The sequence below is a fragment of the Anomaloglossus baeobatrachus genome, unplaced genomic scaffold, assembly GCF_048569485.1.
Source record: "Anomaloglossus baeobatrachus isolate aAnoBae1 unplaced genomic scaffold, aAnoBae1.hap1 Scaffold_569, whole genome shotgun sequence".
Lineage (NCBI taxonomy): Eukaryota > Metazoa > Chordata > Amphibia > Anura > Aromobatidae > Anomaloglossus > Anomaloglossus baeobatrachus.
In genome coordinates this window covers 159,451-178,571 of record NW_027444930.1, presented here as the reverse complement: position 1 = coordinate 178,571, position 19,121 = coordinate 159,451, and the positions used below count along the sequence as shown (strand labels likewise).

Sequence of the window (19,121 nt, the reverse complement as noted above, 5' to 3'; positions counted from 1 at the left end):
TGGGTGACAAAATGTCTTGTGTAGGCGTGGGTTTGTCTCCCTCTCGCTCTCTCTCCCTAAGATGTGTCCGGCATAGGCCAGGGTGCCACTCGAGGCCCAAACCAATTCTGGTTATCGCTTCTCGGCCTTTTGGCTAAGATCAAGTGTAGTATCTGTTCTTATCAGTTTAATATCTGATACGTCCCCTATCTGGGGACCATATATTAAATGGATTTTTAGAACAGGGAGATGGAAAAAGAGCTTGCTCTGTCCACTCCACGCATTGACCTGGTATTGCAGTACCTCCAGGAACGGTGCACCCCTTCTTAACCCAGTTTCCAAAAGCAGAACTCGATTCACCTGATTCATATTAGCCCGATTAGCGAATTGAAATGAATTTTTATCTAACACACTTTTTACTTGCTTTATTCATCCAAATAGCAAACTCATCACCACTCAACTTCACCAACTCTGCTATGTCCCGTGCAGTATCTTGTTGTCAGTCTAATCTAGATCATGTGTAATTGAATGGAATAGATCCCTTTTGGACAAAGTGGAGTCAGATGCTGCAGTGACCACAGGTGTGAGAGGATCTACAATTGGCATCTGGTGTTATCTCTCTGCTTCCACTCCAAATAAAGTTACCTGTTGTTACCTGAACGTCAAATACTAAGAATGGGCGGCCTATGAAAGAATTAGTACTTTCATTAAGTATACTAAACCGGCTAATTGGGAATAGACAAACTGTAAAAAGCCCTCTGAGAAAGCCCCTCTCTAACCTTTGTTAGTAAGCTTTTCTGTAGCCTGCCTGTTGATGTATTTTCGGTTTGAACAGTGCACAACATGAAGAGACGGAACACTGGCGGCTTGTCACAATGCCCCCCGATGACATCACAATAGCGCTGCTGCCTAGAAAACAAGCTGCGCAGAAGAAGTTGTTCTTTGGGTGGGAGGGTGGGCTAGTGGAAGGAGGGGGCAATCTCTTTTTTTCCCGGGTGGTAGGGGGATGACAGGAGAAGGGAAGCGGGTGGTGAGAAAGGTACAGAGGGCAGGGTTTGGGGGCTGGGAAGGAAAGGGAAAAGATTAGGGTTTGGGGATGATGAAAGGGCTTTCTACGGGTAAGGATGGCAAAGGGTGGCAGTGACGGAAAGTCAGGCAACCTGTCCTGTCCGTCTTTTTGTATCGTGAATTGGAAAGACTGCAAGGGGGAGGGGAGTTGCTTGCGCCCTAAAGGAGGAGTTATTCAGATTCATTGCAGTGGGCGGCGGCTGCAAAACGCACCATTCTTCTTGTTTTTGCTCTGCAAAGCAGCCTTTTCAAGGGTTGGCTTGGGTGACAAAATGTCTTGTGTAGGCGTGGGTTTGTCTCCCTCTCGCTCTCTCTCCCTAAGATGTGTCCGGCATAGGCCAGGGTGCCACTCGAGGCCCAAACCAATTCTGGTTATCGCTTCTCGGCCTTTTGGCTAAGATCAAGTGTAGTATCTGTTCTTATCAGTTTAATATCTGATACGTCCCCTATCTGGGGACCATATATTAAATGGATTTTTAGAACAGGGAGATGGAAAAAGAGCTTGCTCTGTCCACTCCACGCATTGACCTGGTATTGCAGTACCTCCAGGAACGGTGCACCCCTTCTTAACCCAGTTTCCAAAAGCAGAACTCGATTCACCTGATTCATATTAGCCCGATTAGCGAATTGAAATGAATTTTTATCTAACACACTTTTTACTTGCTTTATTCATCCAAATAGCAAACTCATCACCACTCAACTTCACCAACTCTGCTATGTCCCGTGCAGTATCTTGTTGTCAGTCTAATCTAGATCATGTGTAATTGAATGGAATAGATCCCTTTTGGACAAAGTGGAGTCAGATGCTGCAGTGACCACAGGTGTGAGAGGATCTACAATTGGCATCTGGTGTTATCTCTCTGCTTCCACTCCAAATAAAGTTACCTGTTGTTACCTGAACGTCAAATACTAAGAATGGGCGGCCTATGAAAGAATTAGTACTTTCATTAAGTATACTAAACCGGCTAATTGGGAATAGACAAACTGTAAAAAGCCCTCTGAGAAAGCCCCTCTCTAACCTTTGTTAGTAAGCTTTTCTGTAGCCTGCCTGTTGATGTATTTTCGGTTTGAACAGTGCACAACATGAAGAGACGGAACACTGGCGGCTTGTCACAATGCCCCCCGATGACATCACAATAGCGCTGCTGCCTAGAAAACAAGCTGCGCAGAAGAAGTTGTTCTTTGGGTGGGAGGGTGGGCTAGTGGAAGGAGGGGGCAATCTCTTTTTTTCCCGGGTGGTAGGGGGATGACAGGAGAAGGGAAGCGGGTGGTGAGAAAGGTACAGAGGGCAGGGTTTGGGGGCTGGGAAGGAAAGGGAAAAGATTAGGGTTTGGGGATGATGAAAGGGCTTTCTACGGGTAAGGATGGCAAAGGGTGGCAGTGACGGAAAGTCAGGCAACCTGTCCTGTCCGTCTTTTTGTATCGTGAATTGGAAAGACTGCAAGGGGGAGGGGAGTTGCTTGCGCCCTAAAGGAGGAGTTATTCAGATTCATTGCAGTGGGCGGCGGCTGCAAAACGCACCATTCTTCTTGTTTTTGCTCTGCAAAGCAGCCTTTTCAAGGGTTGGCTTGGGTGACAAAATGTCTTGTGTAGGCGTGGGTTTGTCTCCCTCTCGCTCTCTCTCCCTAAGATGTGTCCGGCATAGGCCAGGGTGCCACTCGAGGCCCAAACCAATTCTGGTTATCGCTTCTCGGCCTTTTGGCTAAGATCAAGTGTAGTATCTGTTCTTATCAGTTTAATATCTGATACGTCCCCTATCTGGGGACCATATATTAAATGGATTTTTAGAACAGGGAGATGGAAAAAGAGCTTGCTCTGTCCACTCCACGCATTGACCTGGTATTGCAGTACCTCCAGGAACGGTGCACCCCTTCTTAACCCAGTTTCCAAAAGCAGAACTCGATTCACCTGATTCATATTAGCCCGATTAGCGAATTGAAATGAATTTTTATCTAACACACTTTTTACTTGCTTTATTCATCCAAATAGCAAACTCATCACCACTCAACTTCACCAACTCTGCTATGTCCCGTGCAGTATCTTGTTGTCAGTCTAATCTAGATCATGTGTAATTGAATGGAATAGATCCCTTTTGGACAAAGTGGAGTCAGATGCTGCAGTGACCACAGGTGTGAGAGGATCTACAATTGGCATCTGGTGTTATCTCTCTGCTTCCACTCCAAATAAAGTTACCTGTTGTTACCTGAACGTCAAATACTAAGAATGGGCGGCCTATGAAAGAATTAGTACTTTCATTAAGTATACTAAACCGGCTAATTGGGAATAGACAAACTGTAAAAAGCCCTCTGAGAAAGCCCCTCTCTAACCTTTGTTAGTAAGCTTTTCTGTAGCCTGCCTGTTGATGTATTTTCGGTTTGAACAGTGCACAACATGAAGAGACGGAACACTGGCGGCTTGTCACAATGCCCCCCGATGACATCACAATAGCGCTGCTGCCTAGAAAACAAGCTGCGCAGAAGAAGTTGTTCTTTGGGTGGGAGGGTGGGCTAGTGGAAGGAGGGGGCAATCTCTTTTTTTCCCGGGTGGTAGGGGGATGACAGGAGAAGGGAAGCGGGTGGTGAGAAAGGTACAGAGGGCAGGGTTTGGGGGCTGGGAAGGAAAGGGAAAAGATTAGGGTTTGGGGATGATGAAAGGGCTTTCTACGGGTAAGGATGGCAAAGGGTGGCAGTGACGGAAAGTCAGGCAACCTGTCCTGTCCGTCTTTTTGTATCGTGAATTGGAAAGACTGCAAGGGGGAGGGGAGTTGCTTGCGCCCTAAAGGAGGAGTTATTCAGATTCATTGCAGTGGGCGGCGGCTGCAAAACGCACCATTCTTCTTGTTTTTGCTCTGCAAAGCAGCCTTTTCAAGGGTTGGCTTGGGTGACAAAATGTCTTGTGTAGGCGTGGGTTTGTCTCCCTCTCGCTCTCTCTCCCTAAGATGTGTCCGGCATAGGCCAGGGTGCCACTCGAGGCCCAAACCAATTCTGGTTATCGCTTCTCGGCCTTTTGGCTAAGATCAAGTGTAGTATCTGTTCTTATCAGTTTAATATCTGATACGTCCCCTATCTGGGGACCATATATTAAATGGATTTTTAGAACAGGGAGATGGAAAAAGAGCTTGCTCTGTCCACTCCACGCATTGACCTGGTATTGCAGTACCTCCAGGAACGGTGCACCCCTTCTTAACCCAGTTTCCAAAAGCAGAACTCGATTCACCTGATTCATATTAGCCCGATTAGCGAATTGAAATGAATTTTTATCTAACACACTTTTTACTTGCTTTATTCATCCAAATAGCAAACTCATCACCACTCAACTTCACCAACTCTGCTATGTCCCGTGCAGTATCTTGTTGTCAGTCTAATCTAGATCATGTGTAATTGAATGGAATAGATCCCTTTTGGACAAAGTGGAGTCAGATGCTGCAGTGACCACAGGTGTGAGAGGATCTACAATTGGCATCTGGTGTTATCTCTCTGCTTCCACTCCAAATAAAGTTACCTGTTGTTACCTGAACGTCAAATACTAAGAATGGGCGGCCTATGAAAGAATTAGTACTTTCATTAAGTATACTAAACCGGCTAATTGGGAATAGACAAACTGTAAAAAGCCCTCTGAGAAAGCCCCTCTCTAACCTTTGTTAGTAAGCTTTTCTGTAGCCTGCCTGTTGATGTATTTTCGGTTTGAACAGTGCACAACATGAAGAGACGGAACACTGGCGGCTTGTCACAATGCCCCCCGATGACATCACAATAGCGCTGCTGCCTAGAAAACAAGCTGCGCAGAAGAAGTTGTTCTTTGGGTGGGAGGGTGGGCTAGTGGAAGGAGGGGGCAATCTCTTTTTTTCCCGGGTGGTAGGGGGATGACAGGAGAAGGGAAGCGGGTGGTGAGAAAGGTACAGAGGGCAGGGTTTGGGGGCTGGGAAGGAAAGGGAAAAGATTAGGGTTTGGGGATGATGAAAGGGCTTTCTACGGGTAAGGATGGCAAAGGGTGGCAGTGACGGAAAGTCAGGCAACCTGTCCTGTCCGTCTTTTTGTATCGTGAATTGGAAAGACTGCAAGGGGGAGGGGAGTTGCTTGCGCCCTAAAGGAGGAGTTATTCAGATTCATTGCAGTGGGCGGCGGCTGCAAAACGCACCATTCTTCTTGTTTTTGCTCTGCAAAGCAGCCTTTTCAAGGGTTGGCTTGGGTGACAAAATGTCTTGTGTAGGCGTGGGTTTGTCTCCCTCTCGCTCTCTCTCCCTAAGATGTGTCCGGCATAGGCCAGGGTGCCACTCGAGGCCCAAACCAATTCTGGTTATCGCTTCTCGGCCTTTTGGCTAAGATCAAGTGTAGTATCTGTTCTTATCAGTTTAATATCTGATACGTCCCCTATCTGGGGACCATATATTAAATGGATTTTTAGAACAGGGAGATGGAAAAAGAGCTTGCTCTGTCCACTCCACGCATTGACCTGGTATTGCAGTACCTCCAGGAACGGTGCACCCCTTCTTAACCCAGTTTCCAAAAGCAGAACTCGATTCACCTGATTCATATTAGCCCGATTAGCGAATTGAAATGAATTTTTATCTAACACACTTTTTACTTGCTTTATTCATCCAAATAGCAAACTCATCACCACTCAACTTCACCAACTCTGCTATGTCCCGTGCAGTATCTTGTTGTCAGTCTAATCTAGATCATGTGTAATTGAATGGAATAGATCCCTTTTGGACAAAGTGGAGTCAGATGCTGCAGTGACCACAGGTGTGAGAGGATCTACAATTGGCATCTGGTGTTATCTCTCTGCTTCCACTCCAAATAAAGTTACCTGTTGTTACCTGAACGTCAAATACTAAGAATGGGCGGCCTATGAAAGAATTAGTACTTTCATTAAGTATACTAAACCGGCTAATTGGGAATAGACAAACTGTAAAAAGCCCTCTGAGAAAGCCCCTCTCTAACCTTTGTTAGTAAGCTTTTCTGTAGCCTGCCTGTTGATGTATTTTCGGTTTGAACAGTGCACAACATGAAGAGACGGAACACTGGCGGCTTGTCACAATGCCCCCCGATGACATCACAATAGCGCTGCTGCCTAGAAAACAAGCTGCGCAGAAGAAGTTGTTCTTTGGGTGGGAGGGTGGGCTAGTGGAAGGAGGGGGCAATCTCTTTTTTTCCCGGGTGGTAGGGGGATGACAGGAGAAGGGAAGCGGGTGGTGAGAAAGGTACAGAGGGCAGGGTTTGGGGGCTGGGAAGGAAAGGGAAAAGATTAGGGTTTGGGGATGATGAAAGGGCTTTCTACGGGTAAGGATGGCAAAGGGTGGCAGTGACGGAAAGTCAGGCAACCTGTCCTGTCCGTCTTTTTGTATCGTGAATTGGAAAGACTGCAAGGGGGAGGGGAGTTGCTTGCGCCCTAAAGGAGGAGTTATTCAGATTCATTGCAGTGGGCGGCGGCTGCAAAACGCACCATTCTTCTTGTTTTTGCTCTGCAAAGCAGCCTTTTCAAGGGTTGGCTTGGGTGACAAAATGTCTTGTGTAGGCGTGGGTTTGTCTCCCTCTCGCTCTCTCTCCCTAAGATGTGTCCGGCATAGGCCAGGGTGCCACTCGAGGCCCAAACCAATTCTGGTTATCGCTTCTCGGCCTTTTGGCTAAGATCAAGTGTAGTATCTGTTCTTATCAGTTTAATATCTGATACGTCCCCTATCTGGGGACCATATATTAAATGGATTTTTAGAACAGGGAGATGGAAAAAGAGCTTCCTCTGTCCACTCCACGCATTGACCTGGTATTGCAGTACCTCCAGGAACGGTGCACCCCTTCTTAACCCAGTTTCCAAAAGCAGAACTCGATTCACCTGATTCATATTAGCCCGATTAGCGAATTGAAATGAATTTTTATCTAACACACTTTTTACTTGCTTTATTCATCCAAATAGCAAACTCATCACCACTCAACTTCACCAACTCTGCTATGTCCCGTGCAGTATCTTGTTGTCAGTCTAATCTAGATCATGTGTAATTGAATGGAATAGATCCCTTTTGGACAAAGTGGAGTCAGATGCTGCAGTGACCACAGGTGTGAGAGGATCTACAATTGGCATCTGGTGTTATCTCTCTGCTTCCACTCCAAATAAAGTTACCTGTTGTTACCTGAACGTCAAATACTAAGAATGGGCGGCCTATGAAAGAATTAGTACTTTCATTAAGTATACTAAACCGGCTAATTGGGAATAGACAAACTGTAAAAAGCCCTCTGAGAAAGCCCCTCTCTAACCTTTGTTAGTAAGCTTTTCTGTAGCCTGCCTGTTGATGTATTTTCGGTTTGAACAGTGCACAACATGAAGAGACGGAACACTGGCGGCTTGTCACAATGCCCCCCGATGACATCACAATAGCGCTGCTGCCTAGAAAACAAGCTGCGCAGAAGAAGTTGTTCTTTGGGTGGGAGGGTGGGCTAGTGGAAGGAGGGGGCAATCTCTTTTTTTCCCGGGTGGTAGGGGGATGACAGGAGAAGGGAAGCGGGTGGTGAGAAAGGTACAGAGGGCAGGGTTTGGGGGCTGGGAAGGAAAGGGAAAAGATTAGGGTTTGGGGATGATGAAAGGGCTTTCTACGGGTAAGGATGGCAAAGGGTGGCAGTGACGGAAAGTCAGGCAACCTGTCCTGTCCGTCTTTTTGTATCGTGAATTGGAAAGACTGCAAGGGGGAGGGGAGTTGCTTGCGCCCTAAAGGAGGAGTTATTCAGATTCATTGCAGTGGGCGGCGGCTGCAAAACGCACCATTCTTCTTGTTTTTGCTCTGCAAAGCAGCCTTTTCAAGGGTTGGCTTGGGTGACAAAATGTCTTGTGTAGGCGTGGGTTTGTCTCCCTCTCGCTCTCTCTCCCTAAGATGTGTCCGGCATAGGCCAGGGTGCCACTCGAGGCCCAAACCAATTCTGGTTATCGCTTCTCGGCCTTTTGGCTAAGATCAAGTGTAGTATCTGTTCTTATCAGTTTAATATCTGATACGTCCCCTATCTGGGGACCATATATTAAATGGATTTTTAGAACAGGGAGATGGAAAAAGAGCTTGCTCTGTCCACTCCACGCATTGACCTGGTATTGCAGTACCTCCAGGAACGGTGCACCCCTTCTTAACCCAGTTTCCAAAAGCAGAACTCGATTCACCTGATTCATATTAGCCCGATTAGCGAATTGAAATGAATTTTTATCTAACACACTTTTTACTTGCTTTATTCATCCAAATAGCAAACTCATCACCACTCAACTTCACCAACTCTGCTATGTCCCGTGCAGTATCTTGTTGTCAGTCTAATCTAGATCATGTGTAATTGAATGGAATAGATCCCTTTTGGACAAAGTGGAGTCAGATGCTGCAGTGACCACAGGTGTGAGAGGATCTACAATTGGCATCTGGTGTTATCTCTCTGCTTCCACTCCAAATAAAGTTACCTGTTGTTACCTGAACGTCAAATACTAAGAATGGGCGGCCTATGAAAGAATTAGTACTTTCATTAAGTATACTAAACCGGCTAATTGGGAATAGACAAACTGTAAAAAGCCCTCTGAGAAAGCCCCTCTCTAACCTTTGTTAGTAAGCTTTTCTGTAGCCTGCCTGTTGATGTATTTTCGGTTTGAACAGTGCACAACATGAAGAGACGGAACACTGGCGGCTTGTCACAATGCCCCCCGATGACATCACAATAGCGCTGCTGCCTAGAAAACAAGCTGCGCAGAAGAAGTTGTTCTTTGGGTGGGAGGGTGGGCTAGTGGAAGGAGGGGGCAATCTCTTTTTTTCCCGGGTGGTAGGGGGATGACAGGAGAAGGGAAGCGGGTGGTGAGAAAGGTACAGAGGGCAGGGTTTGGGGGCTGGGAAGGAAAGGGAAAAGATTAGGGTTTGGGGATGATGAAAGGGCTTTCTACGGGTAAGGATGGCAAAGGGTGGCAGTGACGGAAAGTCAGGCAACCTGTCCTGTCCGTCTTTTTGTATCGTGAATTGGAAAGACTGCAAGGGGGAGGGGAGTTGCTTGCGCCCTAAAGGAGAAGTTATTCAGATTCATTGCAGTGGGCGGCGGCTGCAAAACGCACCATTCTTCTTGTTTTTGCTCTGCAAAGCAGCCTTTTCAAGGGTTGGCTTGGGTGACAAAATGTCTTGTGTAGGCGTGGGTTTGTCTCCTTCTCGCTCTCTCTCCCTAAGATGTGTCCGGCATAGGCCAGGGTGCCACTCGAGGCCCAAACCAATTCTGGTTATCGCTTCTCGGCCTTTTGGCTAAGATCAAGTGTAGTATCTGTTCTTATCAGTTTAATATCTGATACGTCCCCTATCTGGGGACCATATATTAAATGGATTTTTAGAACAGGGAGATGGAAAAAGAGCTTGCTCTGTCCACTCCACGCATTGACCTGGTATTGCAGTACCTCCAGGAACGGTGCACCCCTTCTTAACCCAGTTTCCAAAAGCAGAACTCGATTCACCTGATTCATATTAGCCCGATTAGCGAATTGAAATGAATTTTTATCTAACACACTTTTTACTTGCTTTATTCATCCAAATAGCAAACTCATCACCACTCAACTTCACCAACTCTGCTATGTCCCGTGCAGTATCTTGTTGTCAGTCTAATCTAGATCATGTGTAATTGAATGGAATAGATCCCTTTTGGACAAAGTGGAGTCAGATGCTGCAGTGACCACAGGTGTGAGAGGATCTACAATTGGCATCTGGTGTTATCTCTCTGCTTCCACTCCAAATAAAGTTACCTGTTGTTACCTGAACGTCAAATACTAAGAATGGGCGGCCTATGAAAGAATTAGTACTTTCATTAAGTATACTAAACCGGCTAATTGGGAATAGACAAACTGTAAAAAGCCCTCTGAGAAAGCCCCTCTCTAACCTTTGTTAGTAAGCTTTTCTGTAGCCTGCCTGTTGATGTATTTTCGGTTTGAACAGTGCACAACATGAAGAGACGGAACACTGGCGGCTTGTCACAATGCCCCCCGATGACATCACAATAGCGCTGCTGCCTAGAAAACAAGCTGCGCAGAAGAAGTTGTTCTTTGGGTGGGAGGGTGGGCTAGTGGAAGGAGGGGGCAATCTCTTTTTTTCCCGGGTGGTAGGGGGATGACAGGAGAAGGGAAGCGGGTGGTGAGAAAGGTACAGAGGGCAGGGTTTGGGGGCTGGGAAGGAAAGGGAAAAGATTAGGGTTTGGGGATGATGAAAGGGCTTTCTACGGGTAAGGATGGCAAAGGGTGGCAGTGACGGAAAGTCAGGCAACCTGTCCTGTCCGTCTTTTTGTATCGTGAATTGGAAAGACTGCAAGGGGGAGGGGAGTTGCTTGCGCCCTAAAGGAGGAGTTATTCAGATTCATTGCAGTGGGCGGCGGCTGCAAAACGCACCATTCTTCTTGTTTTTGCTCTGCAAAGCAGCCTTTTCAAGGGTTGGCTTGGGTGACAAAATGTCTTGTGTAGGCGTGGGTTTGTCTCCCTCTCGCTCTCTCTCCCTAAGATGTGTCCGGCATAGGCCAGGGTGCCACTCGAGGCCCAAACCAATTCTGGTTATCGCTTCTCGGCCTTTTGGCTAAGATCAAGTGTAGTATCTGTTCTTATCAGTTTAATATCTGATACGTCCCCTATCTGGGGACCATATATTAAATGGATTTTTAGAACAGGGAGATGGAAAAAGAGCTTGCTCTGTCCACTCCACGCATTGACCTGGTATTGCAGTACCTCCAGGAACGGTGCACCCCTTCTTAACCCAGTTTCCAAAAGCAGAACTCGATTCACCTGATTCATATTAGCCCGATTAGCGAATTGAAATGAATTTTTATCTAACACACTTTTTACTTGCTTTATTCATCCAAATAGCAAACTCATCACCACTCAACTTCACCAACTCTGCAATGTCCCGTGCAGTATCTTGTTGTCAGTCTAATCTAGATCATGTGTAATTGAATGGAATAGATCCCTTTTGGACAAAGTGGAGTCAGATGCTGCAGTGACCACAGGTGTGAGAGGATCTACAATTGGCATCTGGTGTTATCTCTCTGCTTCCACTCCAAATAAAGTTACCTGTTGTTACCTGAACGTCAAATACTAAGAATGGGCGGCCTATGAAAGAATTAGTACTTTCATTAAGTATACTAAACCGGCTAATTGGGAATAGACAAACTGTAAAAAGCCCTCTGAGAAAGCCCCTCTCTAACCTTTGTTAGTAAGCTTTTCTGTAGCCTGCCTGTTGATGTATTTTCGGTTTGAACAGTGCACAACATGAAGAGACGGAACACTGGCGGCTTGTCACAATGCCCCCCGATGACATCACAATAGCGCTGCTGCCTAGAAAACAAGCTGCGCAGAAGAAGTTGTTCTTTGGGTGGGAGGGTGGGCTAGTGGAAGGAGGGGGCAATCTCTTTTTTTCCCGGGTGGTAGGGGGATGACAGGAGAAGGGAAGCGGGTGGTGAGAAAGGTACAGAGGGCAGGGTTTGGGGGCTGGGAAGGAAAGGGAAAAGATTAGGGTTTGGGGATGATGAAAGGGCTTTCTACGGGTAAGGATGGCAAAGGGTGGCAGTGACGGAAAGTCAGGCAACCTGTCCTGTCCGTCTTTTTGTATCGTGAATTGGAAAGACTGCAAGGGGGAGGGGAGTTGCTTGCGCCCTAAAGGAGGAGTTATTCAGATTCATTGCAGTGGGCGGCGGCTGCAAAACGCACCATTCTTCTTGTTTTTGCTCTGCAAAGCAGCCTTTTCAAGGGTTGGCTTGGGTGACAAAATGTCTTGTGTAGGCGTGGGTTTGTCTCCCTCTCGCTCTCTCTCCCTAAGATGTGTCCGGCATAGGCCAGGGTGCCACTCGAGGCCCAAACCAATTCTGGTTATCGCTTCTCGGCCTTTTGGCTAAGATCAAGTGTAGTATCTGTTCTTATCAGTTTAATATCTGATACGTCCCCTATCTGGGGACCATATATTAAATGGATTTTTAGAACAGGGAGATGGAAAAAGAGCTTGCTCTGTCCACTCCACGCATTGACCTGGTATTGCAGTACCTCCAGGAACGGTGCACCCCTTCTTAACCCAGTTTCCAAAAGCAGAACTCGATTCACCTGATTCATATTAGCCCGATTAGCGAATTGAAATGAATTTTTATCTAACACACTTTTTACTTGCTTTATTCATCCAAATAGCAAACTCATCACCACTCAACTTCACCAACTCTGCTATGTCCCGTGCAGTATCTTGTTGTCAGTCTAATCTAGATCATGTGTAATTGAATGGAATAGATCCCTTTTGGACAAAGTGGAGTCAGATGCTGCAGTGACCACAGGTGTGAGAGGATCTACAATTGGCATCTGGTGTTATCTCTCTGCTTCCACTCCAAATAAAGTTACCTGTTGTTACCTGAACGTCAAATACTAAGAATGGGCGGCCTATGAAAGAATTAGTACTTTCATTAAGTATACTAAACCGGCTAATTGGGAATAGACAAACTGTAAAAAGCCCTCTGAGAAAGCCCCTCTCTAACCTTTGTTAGTAAGCTTTTCTGTAGCCTGCCTGTTGATGTATTTTCGGTTTGAACAGTGCACAACATGAAGAGACGGAACACTGGCGGCTTGTCACAATGCCCCCCGATGACATCACAATAGCGCTGCTGCCTAGAAAACAAGCTGCGCAGAAGAAGTTGTTCTTTGGGTGGGAGGGTGGGCTAGTGGAAGGAGGGGGCAATCTCTTTTTTTCCCGGGTGGTAGGGGGATGACAGGAGAAGGGAAGCGGGTGGTGAGAAAGGTACAGAGGGCAGGGTTTGGGGGCTGGGAAGGAAAGGGAAAAGATTAGGGTTTGGGGATGATGAAAGGGCTTTCTACGGGTAAGGATGGCAAAGGGTGGCAGTGACGGAAAGTCAGGCAACCTGTCCTGTCCGTCTTTTTGTATCGTGAATTGGAAAGACTGCAAGGGGGAGGGGAGTTGCTTGCGCCCTAAAGGAGGAGTTATTCAGATTCATTGCAGTGGGCGGCGGCTGCAAAACGCACCATTCTTCTTGTTTTTGCTCTGCAAAGCAGCCTTTTCAAGGGTTGGCTTGGGTGACAAAATGTCTTGTGTAGGCGTGGGTTTGTCTCCCTCTCGCTCTCTCTCCCTAAGATGTGTCCGGCATAGGCCAGGGTGCCACTCGAGGCCCAAACCAATTCTGGTTATCGCTTCTCGGCCTTTTGGCTAAGATCAAGTGTAGTATCTGTTCTTATCAGTTTAATATCTGATACGTCCCCTATCTGGGGACCATATATTAAATGGATTTTTAGAACAGGGAGATGGAAAAAGAGCTTGCTCTGTCCACTCCACGCATTGACCTGGTATTGCAGTACCTCCAGGAACGGTGCACCCCTTCTTAACCCAGTTTCCAAAAGCAGAACTCGATTCACCTGATTCATATTAGCCCGATTAGCGAATTGAAATGAATTTTTATCTAACACACTTTTTACTTGCTTTATTCATCCAAATAGCAAACTCATCACCACTCAACTTCACCAACTCTGCTATGTCCCGTGCAGTATCTTGTTGTCAGTCTAATCTAGATCATGTGTAATTGAATGGAATAGATCCCTTTTGGACAAAGTGGAGTCAGATGCTGCAGTGACCACAGGTGTGAGAGGATCTACAATTGGCATCTGGTGTTATCTCTCTGCTTCCACTCCAAATAAAGTTACCTGTTGTTACCTGAACGTCAAATACTAAGAATGGGCGGCCTATGAAAGAATTAGTACTTTCATTAAGTATACTAAACCGGCTAATTGGGAATAGACAAACTGTAAAAAGCCCTCTGAGAAAGCCCCTCTCTAACCTTTGTTAGTAAGCTTTTCTGTAGCCTGCCTGTTGATGTATTTTCGGTTTGAACAGTGCACAACATGAAGAGACGGAACACTGGCGGCTTGTCACAATGCCCCCCGATGACATCACAATAGCGCTGCTGCCTAGAAAACAAGCTGCGCAGAAGAAGTTGTTCTTTGGGTGGGAGGGTGGGCTAGTGGAAGGAGGGGGCAATCTCTTTTTTTCCCGGGTGGTAGGGGGATGACAGGAGAAGGGAAGCGGGTGGTGAGAAAGGTACAGAGGGCAGGGTTTGGGGGCTGGGAAGGAAAGGGAAAAGATTAGGGTTTGGGGATGATGAAAGGGCTTTCTACGGGTAAGGATGGCAAAGGGTGGCAGTGACGGAAAGTCAGGCAACCTGTCCTGTCCGTCTTTTTGTATCGTGAATTGGAAAGACTGCAAGGGGGAGGGGAGTTGCTTGCGCCCTAAAGGAGGAGTTATTCAGATTCATTGCAGTGGGCGGCGGCTGCAAAACGCACCATTCTTCTTGTTTTTGCTCTGCAAAGCAGCCTTTTCAAGGGTTGGCTTGGGTGACAAAATGTCTTGTGTAGGCGTGGGTTTGTCTCCCTCTCGCTCTCTCTCCCTAAGATGTGTCCGGCATAGGCCAGGGTGCCACTCGAGGCCCAAACCAATTCTGGTTATCGCTTCTCGGCCTTTTGGCTAAGATCAAGTGTAGTATCTGTTCTTATCAGTTTAATATCTGATACGTCCCCTATCTGGGGACCATATATTAAATGGATTTTTAGAACAGGGAGATGGAAAAAGAGCTTGCTCTGTCCACTCCACGCATTGACCTGGTATTGCAGTACCTCCAGGAACGGTGCACCCCTTCTTAACCCAGTTTCCAAAAGCAGAACTCGATTCACCTGATTCATATTAGCCCGATTAGCGAATTGAAATGAATTTTTATCTAACACACTTTTTACTTGCTTTATTCATCCAAATAGCAAACTCATCACCACTCAACTTCACCAACTCTGCTATGTCCCGTGCAGTATCTTGTTGTCAGTCTAATCTAGATCATGTGTAATTGAATGGAATAGATCCCTTTTGGACAAAGTGGAGTCAGATGCTGCAGTGACCACAGGTGTGAGAGGATCTACAATTGGCATCTGGTGTTATCTCTCTGCTTCCACTCCAAATAAAGTTACCTGTTGTTACCTGAACGTCAAATACTAAGAATGGGCGGCCTATGAAAGAATTAGTACTTTCATTAAGTATACTAAACCGGCTAATTGGGAATAGACAAACTGTAAAAAGCCCTCTGAGAAAGCCCCTCTCTAACCTTTGTTAGTAAGCTTTTCTGTAGCCTGCCTGTTGATGTATTTTCGGTTTGAACAGTGCACAACATGAAGAGACGGAACACTGGCGGCTTGTCACAATGCCCCCCGATGACATCACAATAGCGCTGCTGCCTAGAAAACAAGCTGCGCAGAAGAAGTTGTTCTTTGGGTGGGAGGGTGGGCTAGTGGAAGGAGGGGGCAATCTCTTTTTTTCCCGGGTGGTAGGGGGATGACAGGAGAAGGGAAGCGGGTGGTGAGAAAGGTACAGAGGGCAGGGTTTGGGGGCTGGGAAGGAAAGGGAAAAGATTAGGGTTTGGGGATGATGAAAGGGCTTTCTACGGGTAAGGATGGCAAAGGGTGGCAGTGACGGAAAGTCAGGCAACCTGTCCTGTCCGTCTTTTTGTATCGTGAATTGGAAAGACTGCAAGGGGGAGGGGAGTTGCTTGCGCCCTAAAGGAGGAGTTATTCAGATTCATTGCAGTGGGCGGCGGCTGCAAAACGCACCATTCTTCTTGTTTTTGCTCTGCAAAGCAGCCTTTTCAAGGTTTGGCTTGGGTGACAAAATGTCTTGTGTAGGCGTGGGTTTGTCTCCCTCTCGCTCTCTCTCCCTAAGATGTGTCCGGCATAGGCCAGGGTGCCACTCGAGGCCCAAACCAATTCTGGTTATCGCTTCTCGGCCTTTTGGCTAAGATCAAGTGTAGTATCTGTTCTTATCAGTTTAATATCTGATACGTCCCCTATCTGGGGACCATATATTAAATGGATTTTTAGAACAGGGAGATGGAAAAAGAGCTTGCTCTGTCCACTCCACGCATTGACCTGGTATTGCAGTACCTCCAGGAACGGTGCACCCCTTCTTAACCCAGTTTCCAAAAGCAGAACTCGATTCACCTGATTCATATTAGCCCGATTAGCGAATTGAAATGAATTTTTATCTAACACACTTTTTACTTGCTTTATTCATCCAAATAGCAAACTCATCACCACTCAACTTCACCAACTCTGCTATGTCCCGTGCAGTATCTTGTTGTCAGTCTAATCTAGATCATGTGTAATTGAATGGAATAGATCCCTTTTGGACAAAGTGGAGTCAGATGCTGCAGTGACCACAGGTGTGAGAGGATCTACAATTGGCATCTGGTGTTATCTCTCTGCTTCCACTCCAAATAAAGTTACCTGTTGTTACCTGAACGTCAAATACTAAGAATGGGCGGCCTATGAAAGAATTAGTACTTTCATTAAGTATACTAAACCGGCTAATTGGGAATAGACAAACTGTAAAAAGCCCTCTGAGAAAGCCCCTCTCTAACCTTTGTTAGTAAGCTTTTCTGTAGCCTGCCTGTTGATGTATTTTCGGTTTGAACAGTGCACAACATGAAGAGACGGAACACTGGCGGCTTGTCACAATGCCCCCCGATGACATCACAATAGCGCTGCTGCCTAGAAAACAAGCTGCGCAGAAGAAGTTGTTCTTTGGGTGGGAGGGTGGGCTAGTGGAAGGAGGGGGCAATCTCTTTTTTTCCCAGGTGGTAGGGGGATGACAGGAGAAGGGAAGCGGGTGGTGAGAAAGGTACAGAGGGCAGGGTTTGGGGGCTGGGAAGGAAAGGGAAAAGATTAGGGTTTGGGGATGATGAAAGGGCTTTCTACGGGTAAGGATGGCAAAGGGTGGCAGTGACGGAAAGTCAGGCAACCTGTCCTGTCCGTCTTTTTGTATCGTGAATTGGAAAGACTGCAAGGGGGAGGGGAGTTGCTTGCGCCCTAAAGGAGGAGTTATTCAGATTCATTGCAGTGGGCGGCGGCTGCAAAACGCACCATTCTTCTTGTTTTTGCTCTGCAAAGCAGCCTTTTCAAGGGTTGGCTTGGGTGACAAAATGTCTTGTGTAGGCGTGGGTTTGTCTCCCTCTCGCTCTCTCTCCCTAAGATGTGTCCGGCATAGGCCAGGGTGCCACTCGAGGCCCAAACCAATTCTGGTTATCGCTTCTCGGCCTTTTGGCTAAGATCAAGTGTAGTATCTGTTCTTATCAGTTTAATATCTGATACGTCCCCTATCTGGGGACCATATATTAAATGGATTTTTAGAACAGGGAGATGGAAAAAGAGCTTGCTCTGTCCACTCCACGCATTGACCTGGTATTGCAGTACCTCCAGGAACGGTGCACCCCTTCTTAACCCAGTTTCCAAAAGCAGAACTCGATTCACCTGATTCATATTAGCCCGATTAGCGAATTGAAATGAATTTTTATCTAACACACTTTTTACTTGCTTTATTCATCCAAATAGCAAACTCATCACCACTCAACTTCACCAACTCTGCTATGTCCCGTGCAGTATCTTGTTGTCAGTCTAATCTAGATCATGTGTAATTGAATGGAATAGATCCCTTTTGGACAAAGTGGAGTCAGATGCTGCAGTGACCACAGGTGTGAGAGGATCTACAATTGGCATCTGGTGTTATCTCTCTGCTTCCACTCCAAATAAAGTTACCTGTTGTTACCTGAACGTCAAATACTAAGAATGGGCGGCCTATGAAAGAATTAGTACTTTCATTAAGTATACTAAACCGGCTAATTGGGAATAGACAAACTGTAAAAAGCCCTCTGAGAAAGCCCCTCTCTAACCTTTGTTAGTAAGCTTTTCTGTAGCCTGCCTGTTGATGTATTTTCGGTTTGAACAGTGCACAACATGAAGAGACGGAACACTGGCGGCTTGTCACAATGCCCCCCGATGACATCACAATAGCGCTGCTGCCTAGAAAACAAGCTGCGCAGAAAAAGTTGTTCTTTGGGTGGGAGGGTGGGCTAGTGGAAGGAGGGGGCAATCTCTTTTTTTCCCGGGTGGTAGGGGGATGACAGGAGAAGGGAAGCGGGTGGTGAGAAAGGTACAGAGGGCAGGGTTTGGGGGCTGGGAAGGAAAGGGAAAAGATTAGGGTTTGGGGATGATGAAAGGGCTTTCTACGGGTAAGGATGGCAAAGGGTGGCAGTGACGGAAAGTCAGGCAACCTGTCCTGTCCGTCTTTTTGTATCGTGAATTGGAAAGACTGCAAGGGGGAGGGGAGTTGCTTGCGCCCTAAAGGAGGAGTTATTCAGATTCATTGCAGTGGGCGGCGGCTGCAAAACGCACCATTCTTCTTGTTTTTGCTCTGCAAAGCAGCCTTTTCAAGGGTTGGCTTGGGTGACAAAATGTCTTGTGTAGGCGTGGGTTTGTCTCCCTCTCGCTCTCTCTCCCTAAGATGTGTCCGGCATAGGCCAGGGTGCCACTCGAGGCCCAAACCAATTCTGGTTATCGCTTCTCGGCCTTTTGGCTAAGATCAAGTGTAGTATCTGTTCTTATCAGTTTAATATCTGATACGTCCCCTATCTGGGGACCATATATTAAATGGATTTTTAGAACAGGGAGATGGAAAAAGAGCTTGCTCTGTCCACTCCACGCATTGACCTGGTATTGCAGTACCTCCAGGAACGGTGCACCCCTTCTTAACCCAGTTTCCAAAAGCAGAACTCGATTCACCTGATTCATATTAGCCCGATTAGCGAATTGAAATGAATTTTTATCTAACACACTTTTTACTTGCTTTATTCATCCAAATAGCAAACTCATCACCACTCAACTTCACCAACTCTGCTATGTCCCGTGCAGTATCTTGTTGTCAGTCTAATCTAGATCATGTGTAATTGAATGGAATAGATCCCTTTTGGACAAAGTGGAGTCAGATGCTGCAGTGACCACAGGTGTGAGAGGATCTACAATTGGCATCTGGTGTTATCTCTCTGCTTCCACTCCAAATAAAGTTACCTGTTGTTACCTGAACGTCAAATACTAAGAATGGGCGGCCTATGAAAGAATTAGTACTTTCATTAAGTATACTAAACCGGCTAATTGGGAATAGACAAACTGTAAAAAGCCCTCTGAGAAAGCCCCTCTCTAACCTTTGTTAGTAAGCTTTTCTGTAGCCTGCCTGTTGATGTATTTTCGGTTTG

The 19,121-nt window shown here is 46.5% G+C and overlaps 15 non-coding genes across 15 annotated transcripts; all 15 read left to right on the top strand.

The window, feature by feature from the left end:
- Positions 1-113: 113 nt before the first annotated feature.
- On the top strand, positions 114-304 carry LOC142284344 (U2 spliceosomal RNA). Its single transcript, XR_012745863.1, has one exon. It is a non-coding gene; the product is annotated as a U2 spliceosomal RNA (small nuclear RNA).
- A 1,117-nt stretch (positions 305-1,421) lies between these two features.
- LOC142284343 (U2 spliceosomal RNA) lies at positions 1,422-1,612 on the top strand. Its single transcript, XR_012745862.1, has one exon. It is a non-coding gene; the product is annotated as a U2 spliceosomal RNA (small nuclear RNA).
- A 1,117-nt stretch (positions 1,613-2,729) lies between these two features.
- On the top strand, positions 2,730-2,920 carry LOC142284342 (U2 spliceosomal RNA). The gene has a single exon (XR_012745861.1). It is a non-coding gene; the product is annotated as a U2 spliceosomal RNA (small nuclear RNA).
- Positions 2,921-4,037: 1,117 nt separating this feature from the next.
- LOC142284340 (U2 spliceosomal RNA) lies at positions 4,038-4,228 on the top strand. The gene has a single exon (XR_012745859.1). It is a non-coding gene; the product is annotated as a U2 spliceosomal RNA (small nuclear RNA).
- Positions 4,229-5,345: 1,117 nt separating this feature from the next.
- Positions 5,346-5,536, top strand: LOC142284339 (U2 spliceosomal RNA). Its single transcript, XR_012745858.1, has one exon. It is a non-coding gene; the product is annotated as a U2 spliceosomal RNA (small nuclear RNA).
- A 1,117-nt stretch (positions 5,537-6,653) lies between these two features.
- LOC142284358 (U2 spliceosomal RNA) lies at positions 6,654-6,844 on the top strand. Its single transcript, XR_012745878.1, has one exon. It is a non-coding gene; the product is annotated as a U2 spliceosomal RNA (small nuclear RNA).
- A 1,117-nt stretch (positions 6,845-7,961) lies between these two features.
- Positions 7,962-8,152, top strand: LOC142284338 (U2 spliceosomal RNA). The gene has a single exon (XR_012745857.1). It is a non-coding gene; the product is annotated as a U2 spliceosomal RNA (small nuclear RNA).
- Positions 8,153-9,269: 1,117 nt separating this feature from the next.
- Positions 9,270-9,460, top strand: LOC142284337 (U2 spliceosomal RNA). The gene has a single exon (XR_012745856.1). It is a non-coding gene; the product is annotated as a U2 spliceosomal RNA (small nuclear RNA).
- A 1,117-nt stretch (positions 9,461-10,577) lies between these two features.
- Positions 10,578-10,768, top strand: LOC142284336 (U2 spliceosomal RNA). The gene has a single exon (XR_012745855.1). It is a non-coding gene; the product is annotated as a U2 spliceosomal RNA (small nuclear RNA).
- A 1,117-nt stretch (positions 10,769-11,885) lies between these two features.
- Positions 11,886-12,076, top strand: LOC142284335 (U2 spliceosomal RNA). The gene has a single exon (XR_012745854.1). It is a non-coding gene; the product is annotated as a U2 spliceosomal RNA (small nuclear RNA).
- A 1,117-nt stretch (positions 12,077-13,193) lies between these two features.
- On the top strand, positions 13,194-13,384 carry LOC142284334 (U2 spliceosomal RNA). Its single transcript, XR_012745853.1, has one exon. It is a non-coding gene; the product is annotated as a U2 spliceosomal RNA (small nuclear RNA).
- Positions 13,385-14,501: 1,117 nt separating this feature from the next.
- LOC142284333 (U2 spliceosomal RNA) lies at positions 14,502-14,692 on the top strand. Its single transcript, XR_012745852.1, has one exon. It is a non-coding gene; the product is annotated as a U2 spliceosomal RNA (small nuclear RNA).
- Positions 14,693-15,809: 1,117 nt separating this feature from the next.
- On the top strand, positions 15,810-16,000 carry LOC142284332 (U2 spliceosomal RNA). Its single transcript, XR_012745851.1, has one exon. It is a non-coding gene; the product is annotated as a U2 spliceosomal RNA (small nuclear RNA).
- Positions 16,001-17,117: 1,117 nt separating this feature from the next.
- LOC142284331 (U2 spliceosomal RNA) lies at positions 17,118-17,308 on the top strand. Its single transcript, XR_012745850.1, has one exon. It is a non-coding gene; the product is annotated as a U2 spliceosomal RNA (small nuclear RNA).
- Positions 17,309-18,425: 1,117 nt separating this feature from the next.
- On the top strand, positions 18,426-18,616 carry LOC142284329 (U2 spliceosomal RNA). Its single transcript, XR_012745848.1, has one exon. It is a non-coding gene; the product is annotated as a U2 spliceosomal RNA (small nuclear RNA).
- The last annotated feature ends 505 nt before the right edge of the window (positions 18,617-19,121 follow it).